Source organism: Peromyscus maniculatus, chromosome 17 (assembly GCF_049852395.1).
Source record: "Peromyscus maniculatus bairdii isolate BWxNUB_F1_BW_parent chromosome 17, HU_Pman_BW_mat_3.1, whole genome shotgun sequence".
NCBI classification, from domain to species: Eukaryota; Metazoa; Chordata; class Mammalia; order Rodentia; family Cricetidae; genus Peromyscus; species Peromyscus maniculatus.
Window position 1 is genome coordinate 49534873 of NC_134868.1, and position 16365 is coordinate 49551237.

The 16365-nt window shown below is 44.3% G+C and overlaps 1 protein-coding gene across 1 annotated transcript in view; it reads left to right on the top strand.

Moving 5' to 3' along the window:
- Positions 1–7136: 7136 nt before the first annotated feature.
- Positions 7137–16365, top strand: part of Gpat4 (glycerol-3-phosphate acyltransferase 4) — a 38267-nt gene continuing 29038 nt past the window's right edge. The window contains exon 1 of the mRNA XM_076553621.1: positions 7137–7274. The gene's annotated coding sequence lies outside the window, so the exon portion shown is untranslated. The remainder of the gene's footprint in view (positions 7275–16365) is intronic.

The following is a 16365-nucleotide window of genomic DNA, read 5'->3' on the forward strand; positions in this document are numbered from 1 at the left end:
AAACCGTTTTTATGCAATCTGTTTTGATTATGTTTCTTCCCTTCCCCAACTCCTCCCAGATCCCTCCACGTTTCTCCACACCCAACTTTATGTTCTCTCTCTCTCTCCCCCACCCCAAAACAAAAGTCAAACAAGCAAAAAACCAATAATATATAAAAAATGCACAAACAAAATCGAAACAAAAAATTTAAAAAAACAAAAAACATGGAGTTCATTTGCGTTAAGTCAACTACTCCTGGGCACTGGGCCTGCCCTGAGGTGTGCTTAATGAACCCAGAGAGACTCCATTGGAGAAAACCTACTTTCCTCTCACTAATGAGTAACAAAGAGCTTCTTGGGTAGGGGTGAAGCTTTGTGTCCAGTCCTCCTTCTCGGTGCTGGGATTTTGTCTGGTTTGAAGCAGTGCTGGCCCTGTGCATGCTGTCACAGTCTGTGAATTCGTGTGTCAGTCCTGTTGTGCCTGACAGACACTGTTTCTTCGGGGTCATCCACCACCTCTAGCTCTTACATTCTCCTGCCTCCTCCTCAGCGGGGATCCTTGAGCCTTGAGGGGACAGGTTTGATGAAGATGACCCATTTAGAACTGAGTGCTCTGAAGTCTCTCACTCTGCACATTGCCTAACTGGAGGTCTCTGTTAATTCCCCCACCCCACCCCCTGCTGCAACAAGCTGCTTTTCTGATGTAGGCCGAGCGAGGTATTGGTCTAGGAGTCATTAGGAGTCAAGACCAGAAAGGTCATGGGCCTCGAGAAAAACCAAACAGTATTATTCCGCTAAAGGAGCATGACAACCATGTTTCAATAAACAGTTCTCGGGGGACATTTAAAATCCAAGCATTAAGAAGCAGTTTAGGTATGTAAGATCAAAATACAAAACCCCATGGAGCTGGTGAAATGGGTCAGTGATCCAAAGCATTTACTGTCCTTTCAGAGGACCAGGGTTTGGTTCCCAGCACCCATGTAGGGTGGCTCACAATAATTCCAATTCTCAGGGTACCGGACGCCTCTGGTCTCCTTGGACACCTGCACTTATATGCACTTACCCATTCACACAGTTAAAAATAGTAAGAATAGATCTTTTTTTTTTTTTAATTACAAATCCTAGTGTCATGAATTTTGGGTAGTCTGCCAGCTCTCCCTCCAGTCTGCAGTGTTGATGGTAATGACAGGGTGTGCTCAGCTAGAGGCTTGCCTTGGTATTGGTGAACAGAAGAACAAAAATCATGCAGTGGTAGTCAAGGTCAGTGACTAATTCCTGGCCCTTGCGGCTGCAGGCTGAAACCTGAGAGAAAGTGAAGACTGACAGGACATAGAAAGGGGAAGGAACTTCTCATCTGGGAGTCTAGCTGAAGTCTGGCCATCTTACAGTAAGAAATTCCGGGACAGTTAACAAAATCTGTTGTGAAGGTTGCCTACGTAGAGAGAGTAGTCCTTTTATAGAGAGAGATTTTAAATAAGCATGTTCCTGACTCAAAGGGACAGCAAGTTTCCCCTTCAGGAAGACTCTAGAAATGGCATCCTTTCCATTTACAGAGATGCTTTTAAATGGAGGAAGCAGAAGACATTTAATTACTTAAAAGACTGACATACTGTCCACAGAACCTAACTAGTTCATAGGCCCATGTGGTCATGTTTAAACGCTCTTTCCCCCTCTTCCTCCCTTAAAGGCTTGGAGAAAGTATCTGCCTGCCTCAACATACGTGTCCTTTCAAAATTTCTCCATACACACTTTTCAGTGGTTTGATGCATTTTTTTAAAGTGTGATATGTCAGCATTGTAGGGCACGGGCACAAAGAGGCTCAACTCTTCACCACCTCCCTCAGCTCAGGGATATCCCCCTCAACTAAGGCCCAAGCAGGCTTTAAAGCAGAAAAGGATTTCAGGACTAGCCAGTTTATGAAGCAGAGTTGGAGATTTTATTATATAGTTACTTTCTGTTGCTGTGATAAAACATGGTCAAAAGCAGCTTCAGGAAGTGTTTATTATGGCTTAGGCTTCTAGAGGGGAGGAGTCCATCATAGTGGGGAGGCATGGCAACAGAGGCAAGAATCTGAGACATCATCTTCTTCTTCTGAAAGATTTATTTTATTTTACATGTACAGTTGTCTGGCCTGCACATATGCATGTGTGCCACATACCCATGGAAGTCAGAAGAACTGGAGTTACAGATGGGTTTGAGCCACCCATGGATGCTGGGAATTGAACTCAGGTCCTCTGCACCTGGCCATCTCCCCAGCCCCTAAGAGATCACATCTTTAACCACAAACACTAAAAATAGAGCGAACTGGAAGCAGAATAAGGCTATAAATCTCAAAGCCTGACCCCAGTGACATCCTTCCTCTAGCAAGGCTCCACCCGGAAAAGGTTCCATAACCTCTTCCAAAAAAATGCTACCAACTGAGGAACAAGTATTCAAACACATAAGCTTATGGAGGACGTTTCTCAGTCAGACCACCATATCTTTATTTAGTATTTGTGTGGATGTTAGCGATGTTTGTGTTTATATGTGTGCAGTTGTGCATGCGCCACTGCAGGTGTACAGAGGTCAAAGGACAACTCTGGCTGTCAGTCCTTACCTTCTACCTGTTGAAGACGGAATCTCATCACTACTTCATGTACCAGGCTAACTGGCCCATGAGCAGAGACACACACACACACACACACTGCCGCATCTGGCTTTATGTGAGTTCTGTAGATCAAAACTTGGGTCTTCATGCTTGCATGACAAATGATTTACCCACCCACTGAGCCATCTCTCCAGTCCATATTAAAGATGTTTTCATATAGGATTAAGCTCAAGGATTGGGGCGGGGGCAGAAGAAAGTAAGACATATGGAAACATGGGTATGAGCTTCTCAAAGAGGAATTGCAGTCCACTGTTTTCAATATTCATATATAGGATTTGGGTGGGGTGTAACACGAATGCTAAATTGGTCTTTTAATTTAAAAAAAAAAAATCCAGGGCCAGATATTGGAGTAAATGCTGAAAGATCAGAAAGACAAAGGAACAAGCCACTGCCACGTCTTACCTCGAGGACTCTTCAGCCTGAAAAGGCTTATTGTTCCTGTTTCCTCGTGCCTTATATACCTTTCTCCTCCCAGCCATCACTTCCTTCTTAGTGCTGGGATTGAAGGTGTATGACTTCCCACAATACTGGAAGCAAAGACATGAGATCTCAAGTGCTGCGATTAAAGGCGTGTGATTCCCAATGATGGGGATTAAAGGTGTGTGCCACCACTGCCTGGCTCTGTTTCTCTCCTAGATTGAGTCAATTTCACAATAGTCCAGGGTAGCTTTGAACTCACAGAGATCCAGATGGATCTCTGCCTCCCAGTGCTAGGATTAAAGGTGTGTGCCACCACTGCCTGGCCTCTATGTTTAATCTAGTGGCTTGTTCTGTTCTCGGATCTTCAGGCAGATTTTATTAGAGTACACAATATAACAGCACAGTGGGGTTTGAGGTTACTATCTTATCTCAGGGTGGTTCCTACTCTTCCAGGGGGCCTGTGTTGGGGGGCTCCAACTATCTGTAACTGCACCCAGGGGAGCCTGTCCCACTTTGGCTTCTTCGGGCACTTGCACAAACACACACACACACACACACACACACACAACACACATGCACACAAATAAACTAATAAATCTTAAAAAGAACTCCTACACAATGAACACCATTTACTGTGGAGGCTGTTGACAGAAAGTTAATATTCTGTTCATATATAGGTATTTTAGGTTAATCTAGCAGTGACCAAGCTTAAGGCCTGAATATATATTACTTGGGATAGGTAGGGCCTCTTCTGTTCCCAGAAATTTCCTAAAAAAATCTCCTAAGTGTTTGGAGTAAAGATATCCTGCCTTTCTGAATATTATCAATTGTAAGCCTCTCAGACTGGACCAGTGACTTGTGTTTGCATGTGTAAAGGCCAGAAAGGTCAACTTCTGGTATCTTCTGTGTCACATTCCACATTTTTTGAGACAGCATCTTTCACTGAACCTAGAGTCAATGTTTTGCTAGTCTGGCCGGCCAGCCAGCCTCTCACCCCAGGATCTGCCTGTCTTTGCTCCTCCAGCGTACCAGGCCTACACTTGGCTTTCACATGGATGCTGCGGATCTGACCTCAGGTCCTCACACTTAGCAAGCACTTCACCGTACACGCAGCCACTGCCCCATCCCAGCCCTGAAAGGGATTTTTAAGAAAGATGTTGTCACTATTCTACTTCAGATTTCACATTTGCATCTTACTCCAAGGCCATACTGCCTGGAGTACATTTTGAAATGATTTTTATTTACTCATTTTATTTTTAATTTTACTTAAAGAATTTATGTTTATGGGTGTTTTGCTTACATGTATATCTGTGTACTACTCACATGCCTGGTGCCGGTGGAAGCCAGAAGAGGACATTTGATCCCCTGGAACTGGAGTTAGTTATGAGCCGCTGCATGGGTGCTGGGAATGGAACTGGTCTGAAGGAGCAGTTAGTGCTGTTAACCTCTGAGCCATCTCTCCAGTCCCACCTGTATTTTTTTTTTAAAGTAATTAATTTTTTGAGACGAGGTCTCACTATGCAGCTCTGAGTGGCCTAGAACTCACTATGTAGACCAGGCTGGCCTCAAACTTACAAAGATTCACTGCCTCTGTCTCCTGAGTGCTGGAATTAAAGGTGTTTGCTACCATGCCTGACCCAATTTTCTTAATGTTTTTATTACATTTATCTATTAATGTTTGGGTGTGTTATGTGTACACGTGCAATTTTGAGTATGACTTTGTCCCAGTGCACATGTGTAGGATAGAGAACAACTTGTAGGAATGGGTCCCGGGGATTACATTCAGGTCCTCAGGCTTCACAAGTGCTTTTTCCCACTGACTTATCTCACCAGTTCTTTTGGGGTTGTTTTGAGACAGGGTCTCACATAGGTAGCCCAGGCTGACCTTGAACTTCTGATGCTCTGCCTCTACGTTTGTGGAGTATTATGATGATGAGCCACCACATAATGGCTTATTTAAAGAAACCATGACTTGGGGGTTGGAGAGATGGCACAGTGGTTAAGAGCAGAGATGGCTCTTCCAGAGGACCCAGGTTCAATTCCCAGCACCCACATGGCAGCTCACAACTGTCTGTGACTCCAGTTCCAGGGGATCTGACACCCTCACACAGACATACATGCAGGCAAAACACCAATGCACATAAAATAAAAACAAACTAAAAACAAAGAAAACATTACCTTAAAAAATATTCCCCTATAGTCATTCCTCTCAGCATGTAAGCATCAAATTAGCATATTTGGGGTTTGCATTGTATTAGAATGCTTGATTTTAAAGACTGCTGCTTGAGTTAACCTGCTCACAAAAAACCTGTTAAATTGACTTTGGCTTGGAATTAGAGCAGGATTTCTTTCTTTCTTTCTCTATCTCTCTCTCTCTCCTTCCTTCCTTCCTTCCTTCCTTCCTTCCTTCCTTCCTTCCTTCCTTCCTTCCTTCTTCCTTCCTTTCTTTCTTTCTTTTTTTTTCCAGAGACAGGGTTTCTATGTGTAGCTTTTCGTCTTTTCCTGGAACTCACTCTGTAGCCCAGGCTGGCCTCGAACTCACAGAGATCCGCCTACCTCTGCCTCCCGAGTGCTGGGATTAAAGGTGTGTGCCAACACTGCCCGGCTAGAGCAGAATTTCTAATAATTTCTGAAATGTCCATAAACTTACGAATGGTATTCTGTACAAGGTATTTATGAAAAACAGTGTTCTCAGTATTGACAATTATAAAATTAAAAAAAAAAAACTAACTCGCCTGGCAATGGCCCACAACTTTAATCCTAGCACTTGGGAGGCAGAGGCAGGAGGATCTCTTGTGAGTTGAGGGCAAGCTTGGACGACTGAGTTTATTCCAGGACAGCCAGAAAGAGCTGTTACACAGAGAAACTCTGTCTCCAAAAACCAAAACAACAACAACAAAAAAATGAACAACTCTGAGAAATGTTATATTTTATATCCTTTGGTATCAAATATTTAGCCAATTTCTTTATATAAGAAATGGCAAGCACATCCACCTCATTAACATGTAAATTTGCTTTTATAGGTAGCAATAGTAAAACTATACGTAACAAAATGACTTTAACTAAATTTATGATTCTATAAGACATATTAAGTAAATATATGTTAAGTATGTTACATACGTACGCACCTGGAGTTGTGTAAAAATTTCTTTGACAAGAAGAAATCAAAAAGTGGAAAGGTTTAAGTCCTGAATTAGGGAAAGGGCTTGGTACTGTTGGAAATAATAAAAGCAGCAAACTTGGAGGCTGGGAATGTAGCTCAGTTGGTCACGGGCTTGTTTTAGCATGCATGAGGCCCTGAGTTCCATCCCCAGACCTTATAAAACTTGGGATGTGGTTTATTCCCAGCACTTGGGAGGTGAAATCAGTAGGTCCAGAAGTTCAAGGTCATGTGTCACCTGAGTGTTTGAGGCAAGCTTGTACTACAGGACGCCGTATTAAAAAAGGGGGGGGGAGGCGCCCCCAACCCCCCCACACACACCCCTTCTTCTCTTCCTCTTCTTTTGGGGACCCACGTCGGGGAAACAAGCCTGCATTAGGAGTTCCCAGTCTGACGAGAGATGAGTTAGAACTGAGGCTGAGTTGGAAACCTGTAGCTGGCCAACCAGCCAGTGCCTTACTTTTTCTTTCTCAATGTGATCATGAGCCGCTCAGGCAGGACCGATGGGGCTGGGGTGGGTGGCAGCTAACATTTCGTGACCGGCCAGAACCGAATCTCACGGTACACAAAGTCCCACAGTGATTCAGTAAACAAACCTTGCTCTTCTGGGCTCATTCCCTCTCTCCCGGAATGATGCCCGACCTGGAAACCTCGGCGGGTCAGAAAGCGACCTCTGCACACACACCTACGATCCCCAGAGCATCGGTGCCTGGGGTGCTGGTGACTGCGGGGCGGGGCTACTATTGGGGCGGGGCGGGGCAACTCCTCCTCGCCGACCAATAGCCAGCCGCGGGAGGCGGGCGTCGCCCTCGCCCCGCCCCTCCTCCCTCGCCCGGTCCTCCCGAGAACGGCGCAAGCGCGAGCGCGCTTGGGCGCCGGGGTGGGCGGGGCGCGCGCGCGGGGTGGGGGGGTGCGGACCACGTCGAGCGGCGTAGACAAAGGCGGGCGTGCGCACGCTGTGACGTAGGCCTGGGCCGGCGGCGGCGGCGGCAGCGGCGGCGGGCAGGGCAGGGCAGGGCGGGAGCGGCAGTGGCAGTCGGCGGAGACTGGAGCCGAGCCTGACGGCCGGTGAGTTGGAGGGACCTGGTCCTCACGGACGGCCCTAGGCCCCGGCCGGGCGTGGGGCGCGGGGTCGGGAGCCGATGTCCGGGGTCCGGCCGGTGGGGGCAAGCCGGGCGGCCCGAGCTCCTTCCCGCCCGCCCTGCTCCCCTCTTCTCCTCCTCATCCGCCCGCCCTGCTCTCCTCCTCAGCCGGCCCTGCCCTCCGCTTCCCCTCTCCTCAGCCTCCCTGCTCCTTCTCTCCCCTCCCCTCCCACCCTGCTCCTCTCTCCTCTCCCGCAGCCAGCCCTTCTCTCCCCCCCCCCCCCATCCCCTCCGCCTCTCCTCACCGCTCCTCAGCCGGCTCCTCTTCCCAGCCGACCACGCTTCTCCCGCTGGCCACCTCGGCCTGGCGAGGCCCGGAGCTGAGTGAGAAGCGGGCGTTAGATCACGTGGAAACGCCCTCACCGGTGCTCTCTGCCCCCCCTCCCCCGGAATGCACCCTTGTGTCGTGTCGTCCCCCCCATCCCACCCCCTACGCTGTGCTCAGCTCACATTTGTCGTTTTCAGGTCTGGCTCCCTCGCTCCCTTTATACTAGGGTAGTCCTCCTCCTCCTCTAGTCCGAGCCACCGAGTCACACCCCAGACTCCACACTACCTTTTGCCTTGGTTCCTGCCCTCGGGGGGGGCAGCATCCTCCCTCCTGCCCCGGGGAGTTTGACGTTATCTGTTCACTTGACATCTTACTTGGATATAACTTTGGTGGCCCAGAAGTTACAGAAAATCGGTGTGAAATGGTGCCCTCCCGTTCTCAGCTCTGCGCGCTCATTATCCATAGATAGCCTTGAAAGCAATCGAAGAACTTTGGGTTTGAGTTCGTTTTCCTTAATTTTAGCAGAACCTCTGCTGAACAGCAGCATGCCTTGAAGAGTGTATCGAAACCCCGTAAGAATGGGCATTTAAATCACTTAAACTGAAATCGTAGACGGTGTGAACAAAACTCCTGTACTCTTGCCTGCTGAATGTTCCTTTCTCTTTCTGGAAGTAACTTTTCTTTTCAGATCTATATTTTGGGGAATTTCAGGTATACAAAAATAGTATTTCTAGCTAACATACGCCCCATTATTTAGTCTCAATAACACCATTGGTTAATCTTGTGCCATCTACATCCCTATTTTCTTTTTCTGCTACGTCTCAGAAAGAAAAAAAAAATAGCTCTCCTGTGTATGGATGGGTAGGGAGGGGTTGGTTTTGTTTTGTTTTGTTTTTTACCAGTGAGCTATATGTCTCCAGCTCCAGAGAAGTTTTTGATGGACAGTGAGCCCTACTTGTCAAAAGTAGCTTAGGTCTCAAAATAAAGAGAGTAGCATTGCATAAAATGGTAATGTATTTTTGTTGGGAGATAACCTATTAAAAGTTCTTCCTTGAGCTGAAGAGGCGGCTCCGTGGGTAAAGCGCTGCACACACATGAGGACCTGAGTTCACATCCCCAGCATCCATGTAAAAAGCCAGATGTGGCACTCATCTGTAATCTCACTGCTAAGAGGCAGAGACAAGAAAATCCTGCAAACCACTCGGTAAGATCCAGGTTCAGTGATAGACCTTGTCTCTTGGGAGGGCTTGAGAGATGGCTCATCATTTAAGAGAGCCCGTTACTCTTGCAGAGGACCTTGATTTGGTTCCCTGCGCTTTTGGTGGCTTACAGTTACCTGTAACTCCAGCTTCAGGGGATCCAATAGCCTCACATGCACGTGGCCACACACAGACACACACAATTGCACAATTAAAAATAAAAATAGCTGGATAAAATGGCTTAGAACTTAAGAGCACGGGCTGTTCTTAGAGAAGACCTAGATTTGATTCCCAACATCCGCATGGTGGCTCATAACTGTCCATAAGTCTAGTTCCATGGAATCTAGCATCCTTTGGCCTCAGGCACCAGGTATGTACAGAACTACACGAAGGCAAAACACTCATACACACAAAATAATAAAACTTTTTTTTTAAATGGAGAATGACTAAGGAAAAGACCTGATTTCTGAAGGTTTCAATATGCATATACATGAATGAGAACTTCCACATCATCTTGTCCAGTGTCATCTTCCTTCCTTCCTCCCTCCCTTCCTTCCTTCCTCCCTTCCTTCCTTCCTTCCTTCCTTCCATTTATTTATTTATTTTTTAACAAGCCTTCATGTTTAGAGGGGTTCATTGACTTGCCCAGACCAATAGTTCTAAGAGGCCATGTTGAGGCTAGGAAGAACATCCCATTTTCCCAACTCTGAATTAGGTCTTTCTTTGCCACAGTGAGGTGCCACTTTTGCCTTGAGAGCTCTCCATGAAAGGTTTAGATGAGTTAACATGAGCTTTCTCAGTGAAGTCCAGAATAGTACAATAAGAATATGCTTTTAATTTATTTTAAAAATAAATGTGGAACAAAGGAGAAGTTCTGATTAAGCTTTTAGAAGACTTCAGAAAATATTGACTTATAAATGGTTGGCAATAAGAAAAAGATATGAGAATTTAGATAACATTCACTGCTATTTAATAAAGTCACAAAAGGCATTACACTAGGGATACTGCTCAAACAGTGGAGCACTCAGTATGCTTAAGTTCCTGGGTTTGATCCCCAGCACTGCTGGGAAGCTTACTAGTAGAAATTAGACTAATTGGAAGTGCACTCTTGATCTTTTCCTTTTCCTTTTCCTTTTTTTTGGGGGGGGGCAGTTGGGGTGTACGTGATGGGGAGGTCTTCCTTTGTAGTCCAGGCTGTCGATAACCTCCCTAGTGTGGAGTTGCTTTACCCTTGATGGCTGAGAGAACAATAGAATTTTCCCCTAAACCCTTTTGTGCTATTAACAAAAATCTGGGCTAGATGGTGAGGTTTTATTTCAATAAAACTATACATTTCCTGGTAAACTATGCTATTAAAATTCCTTATAAGAACAGTCAATTTTCAGTACCGTCATGCACAGAGATACTGTTCTGAAAAGTACATTGTTAGGAAGTTTGTTACTGGAACATTATAGAGGACATTCACACAAAATAAGATGGCTACAGTGTCTTATCAGTAATAAAGTTTTAGGGGACCGCTGTCCTTTAGGTGGTCTGTTATTGATCAAAATGCCCTTATGCTATAACTGTTCATTTTTTCCCCCAGAAACAATATTGCAACTAGGAAAGTGTGAATATTACAAGGCAGTCTGTATAATTGCAAGGCCCAATTAAAGGAATTTCTTCAAATGTGTTGAGGTTTTTTTGTTTGTTTTTTGGTCGTGGTTTGCCTTTTTTTCTTTCTTTCTTTTTTTTTTTTTCTTTATAAAGGACTGAGGTACATACAAGCAGAAGATAACGATTCCCAAGATTTCGTGCATGAGCTGCCTGTCTTAAAAACAGAATGCTTTAAATGGTCAACTTCATTAAGTGAATTTGTATGTTGGTTCAGGATTGAAGTATTTTTACAAGAGGACTAAGGATTGATTAATGAGATTCCCTATGCAAGTTAAACTGGTACACCAAATGAAAAGTTATATAACTGAGTTACTTGAATCACGTTCCATCCATTGACAGCATATGGCAAAACTATTGATTATAGTCCATCTTTCTACTAAATTAGATACCTCTACTTCTCTCCCATCTCCCTTCCATCCTATGTGATGGTTAATCTTAATTATTAACTTCATCGGATTGAGAAATGCTTTGGAGATTAGCAAAGTACAGCTCAGGGTATCTGATCATATTTCCAGAAACATTATGAGGACTCTGAGTTAGTCCCTTGGTAGTATGATGGCATTACTGAACAGTGGTGAAAGGTGAGAAATGTCTAGCTGTAAGAAGTAAGTCACAGGAGCTATGCCTTTGAGAGCTGTGTCTTCTTTCTGTAGTCCACCTTTGCTTCCTGTCTGCTGTGAAGTGAACACCTGTGTCTATCACACATCCTGCTGCCATATTTTGCCCAAGCCAGTGGAGCTAGGCAACCTTAGACTGAACTTTCTGGAGCTGAGCCAAATAAAATTTTTCCCCTTGAGTTAGTTACTCGACCATTTTGGTCACAGTGACAAAAAGTCTAGCACAAGTTCATGGCTGTAGTTTTACTTGTGCATCAGTTTTCACACTTAATGTGGGTATGTTCTCCAAGGAGTGCTGTGAACAAGCAAACCCTAGACCATAGAGCACTTTGGATTTAGATAAGAGTATAAGCTATGTGTATATTGTGCATGGTTGTAAATTTACCTTCAGGATGGCCATTTGTGAGTTTGTAACCAATACAGTAATTGTCATACAGATGGAGTTTAATGGGAAGCAGCCACATCTAGTTGACATAGTGTCCTGGTTTGCTTTCTGTTCCACCATGCAGTGGTTTGAATGAGCTATCCGACATGGTTTTCAGCATTTGAATGCTTGGTCCCCAGTTGGTGGCATTGTTTGGGGAGGCTTTGAAGGTGTGGCTTTGAGGTTTCAAAAGTCACATGCCATTCCCATTTAAATTCCCACTCTGCTGCTTACTTGTGGTTCGGGATGTGAGCCTTCAGCATCCTGTGGCAGCTGCCATGCCTGCTGTCTCTGCTCTATCCTCATGGGCTTTTATTCCTCTATAACCATAGCCCAAAACAAACGGTTCTTCTATAAGTTCCTTGGTCGTGGTATTTTATCACAGCAATAGCAAAGTAACTAATAGGCAGGGTGGCCAAAAGCAACTTTGAGAGGAAAGGTTCTATATGGCTTACACAGACAGCCCAGTCACCGTTGATGATTGAGGAAGGTCAGGACAGGAACCATGGAGGAAGTCTGCTTAGTGGCTTGCTTAGTGGACCAGGCCCTCCCACATCAATCAATTAATTAGTAAAGTGCCCCACATGCATGCCCACAGGCCAGTCTGATGGAGATAACTCCTCTATTGAGGTTCCTTTTCCCTGGGTAAATTTGTTGTTGAAAACTGGGTTTCTCTATGTAGCCCTGACTGTCCTGGAACTCACTCTGTAGACCAGGCTGGCCTCAAACCAACCTCTCTGCCTCCCAAGTGTTGGGATCAAAGGTGTGTGCCACCACTCCTCGCTTCCCAGGTAACTTAATTTGTGTCAAGTTAAACTATGATTTTTCCTTTCTTGTTTATCCCCAGAATCTCATGTTACTATAACATGTAGTGGGTAATTTCACCAATAATAACAGTATAAAATGCCAACTTTAGAAGGGCTGCGGTCTCTGTTACAGTGGTTCTCAGCCTTCCTAATGTTGCAGCCCTTTAATACAATCCCTCATGTTGTAGTGACCTCCAACCATAAAACCATTTTTATTGCTACTTCATAACTGTAATTTTGCTAGTCATGAATTATAATGTAAATATCTGTGTGTTCTGATAGTTTTAGGTGACCCCTGTGAAAGGGTCTTTCAACTCTCAAAGGGGTCATGACCCACAGGTTGAGAATGTCTGCTCTATTATGTTGTCCAGAAACTTAGTATGTAGACCAGGCTGGCCTTAAACTCAAAGATCCACCTGCCTCTGCCTCCTGACTGCTGGGATTAAAGGTATGTGCCACCATGCTCGGCAAAAAACACTTTTAAAAGTCCAAAATTTCTTCAAAAATTCATATTCTCTTAAACAATGTGGTCCTGTAAAATAAAAACAACATATATTCGTTCTTATTTCAAAAGGAGAGATCCAGGGCACAGTTAAAATCAGATCAAAGCAAAACCCATCATCCAGTTGTGTAAATAGCTCGAGTAATCTTTTGGGCGTGTCCCACTTTTCCATCTCATGATAGGGAGAGAAAAATACTTTCTCTTTTATCTGTTGGAAATATATTACTTTCAGAGTTTCCCTTTAAAAGTTTTAGATCAGTACTATTTACTAAAAATGTATGCACATGAACAATTTTAATTTTTATAGTAGCTGCTTTTAAAAGAATGTAAAAGTGATGTGCTAGTTAGTTTGCTTTAATGATTATACAATATGTATTAAAAGATCACATTAAATACTTTATGTACAATTGTCAACTACAAAGTTTTAAAGACTTGGGCTGGCCGGGCGGTGGTGGCACATGCCTTTAATCCCAGCACTCGAGAGGCAGAGTCAGGTGGATCTCTGAGTTCAAGGCCTGCCTGGGCTACAGAGTGAGTTCCAGGAAAGGTGCAAAGCTATACAGAGAAACCCTGTCTCAAAAATAAAATAAAATAAATTTAAATAAATAAATAAATAAAACCACTTGGGCTGATGAGATTGCTTAGTGGGTAAAGGTGTTTGCCACTAAGACTGACAGTCCAGGTTTGATCCAGCTGCTCCACCACTGAGTTTTTGAGACAGAGTTTAATGCAGGCTTGTCACAGTCTCCGTGTAACTAGCTGGCCTTTCAGTCTTTTTCTTCCTCCTAAGTTCTGGGATTGTGATGCTTGTGCTGTCTCCTCCCGTAAGAGGACAGTGATTCATGTACCCACCCCTCAGTATATGTGTGTTTGTGTGTGAGTGCTGAAGTAGGACCTCAGTCCTTGTGTGTTCTGGGAAGGCGTGAGATAGGGTCTACCTATGTAGTCTTGGCTGGCCTGAACCTCACTGTGTAGACCAGGCTAGCCTCAAACTTAGATCTATGTGCTTCTGCCTTCTGAGTTCTGGGATTAAAGATGTACACTACCAAACCCAGTCTCTATAGTTCAAGCTGTCCTGAAACTCACTATTGTAGCCCAGGCTGGCTTCAAATCTATGTCCTTCCTTGCTCAGCCTCTCAAGTGTTGAGATTTCAGCTCTGAGCCACCACTCACAGCTTTCTTTTTTGAATTGGCCTTGAACAAAACATAAACCATCACAGTGTGTTTGAAGGGCTCTCCTAGGCCCAGGCGTGGCAAACATGGTGCCAACAGTTTTTGCCTTACCCTTCTCCCCCATCCCCTCTACCTGCTAAACCGTTAGAGTACAGATTGCATTCCTAAAGCTGACCACCAAGAGCTGTTCCCTTATTTGGCCACTTCCTCCCCCTGAGGCTGACTACCAAAGTACAGCTATCAAAAGCATTGAAGTCCAGGAATCAAAAGCCCCTTTTTGGCTGCCCCTAATTAACATGCCCTATCAAAACTAACCAACTATTCTAACACAAGGTTTCCCTCTTTCCCTTTATGAACTTAAACTGCCATCTGCTTATGGGCCACATCTGTCTCCTCTCTAGCCAGACGCAGTCCTTTGTCCCTCCCTCCAGGGCAAATGTCTCTTCCTGCTCTCTTTTGTGCCTTTTCCTTTCTCCTTTGTCTTGAGAACTTGGTCTTGAGGTATCTTATGCTGACTTCAAGGTCCTTTCATGTTTAACCAGTTTTCTAAATTAGTTATTGCGTTTTGTATTTGCACTAGGAGTACAAGGAGTTGCAGCAATTGTACATCCCATACTTGATAAAGCTGTCTTTTTAGTTTGACACATACATAATGATGACACATAAAATGGGATCTGATAATTCTAATTTGCATTTCCCTAACATAATATGGAGCACCTTTTCGTGATTATTTGCCATTCATATTTATGTCCTCTCTAGGTATTCAAATGTTATCACTACTAATTATGCTACCATTTACTTACATCTAAAGTGTGTGTGTGTGTGTGTGTGTGTGTGTGTGTGTGTGTGTGTGTGTACGTGTACGTACATAGGAGCTTGTGTGTTTTATGGTGTGAGGGTAGAAGTCAGAGGAACAGGTTGTCAGTTCTGTCTCTTTATTAAGACAGGGTTTCGGGCTGGAGAGATGACTCAGAGGTTAAGAGCACTGGCTGTTCTTCCAGAGTTCAATTCCCAGCAACCACATGGTGGCTCACAACCATTTGTAATGAGATCTGGTGCCCTCTTCTGGCCTGCAGGCATACACGCAGGCAGAACATTGTATACATAATAAATAAATCTTTAAAAAAAAAAAAAAAAAAAGACAGGGTTTCACTATATTACTCTGGCTGGCCAGAACTTGCTGTGTAGACCATACTGGCCTCACACACAGAGAACTGCCTGCTTCTACCTCCAGTTTTGGTATTAAAAGTATGTATCAACATTCCCGGCTGATTCTCTTTCCATCCTCTGATTCCCAGGGGTTGGACTCAAGTCATTAGGCTTAGTAAGCATCTTTATACCCTGAGCTATCTCACTTGCCCTATTACTGGCATTAAAATCTTTTCTCACAAGGATTCAACAGTCTTACTTGAAACATGGAAGGACTGCTACTGAACTTTTTTTTTTTTTTAATATGTGTTGTTGATTTGAATTTAGGCCCCTTTGGCTTTCACAGCAAGTGCCCTTACCAAGCCATCTTGCTAGGCCCTACATTGTCATTTTTTACAAATTTTAAGGTTTATTTTTATGTTTATGAGTGTTTTGCTTGCATGTATATAAGTACCACATACATCCAGTGTGCTGTTTGAGACCTAAAAACAGTGTTGGACCTCCACACACACACTGGAACTAGAGTTATATAACTATGTATAAACATGTATAGACCATGTGGGTGCTGGGAACCAAATCTGGGTCTTCTGCAAGAGGAGCCAGTGCTCTGAACCACTAGCCATCTCTCCAGCCCCTCCCGTCCTTCCTTTCTGTTTTTTAAAAATGTGTGTGTGTGTGTGTGTGTGTGTGTGTGTGTGTTACCTGCAGTATGCACCATGTGCCTGTAGTGCCCGCAGAGGCTACAAGAGGGCATCTGATAACATATGGCTGGGGATTACAGATATTTGTGAACAACCATGTGATTGCTAAAAACCAATCCTGGGTCCTTTGCAAGGAAGTGCTCTTCACTGCTGAGCCATCTACATGCTGTCTTAAGTGGATGATACTGTATATCAAAATAATTGTTTTTCCTTAGCTTTAAGAGACCTTTCTATTTTTTGGAGTGAACTTGATGTACCATGTTACTCATTAGCCAATGCTAACCCTGGTGAGTTCAGAATGACCTTGGGGGTTGGGGGAGAACAAGACCCTGAACCCAGCCCCACTCTTCCCAGTGAACTGAGTCAACCTTTGCCTATTGTAATCTGACTCTACCTTGGGTATTTTATCTTATCCAGAGCAGATTTCAAATGTATGTATATTGGTGATTGTTTAGGTTCACTTTACCATAGCCTCAGTGCTTCTCTGTGTCTGGGGAAACATATTTCCCACTGAGCTGCAGC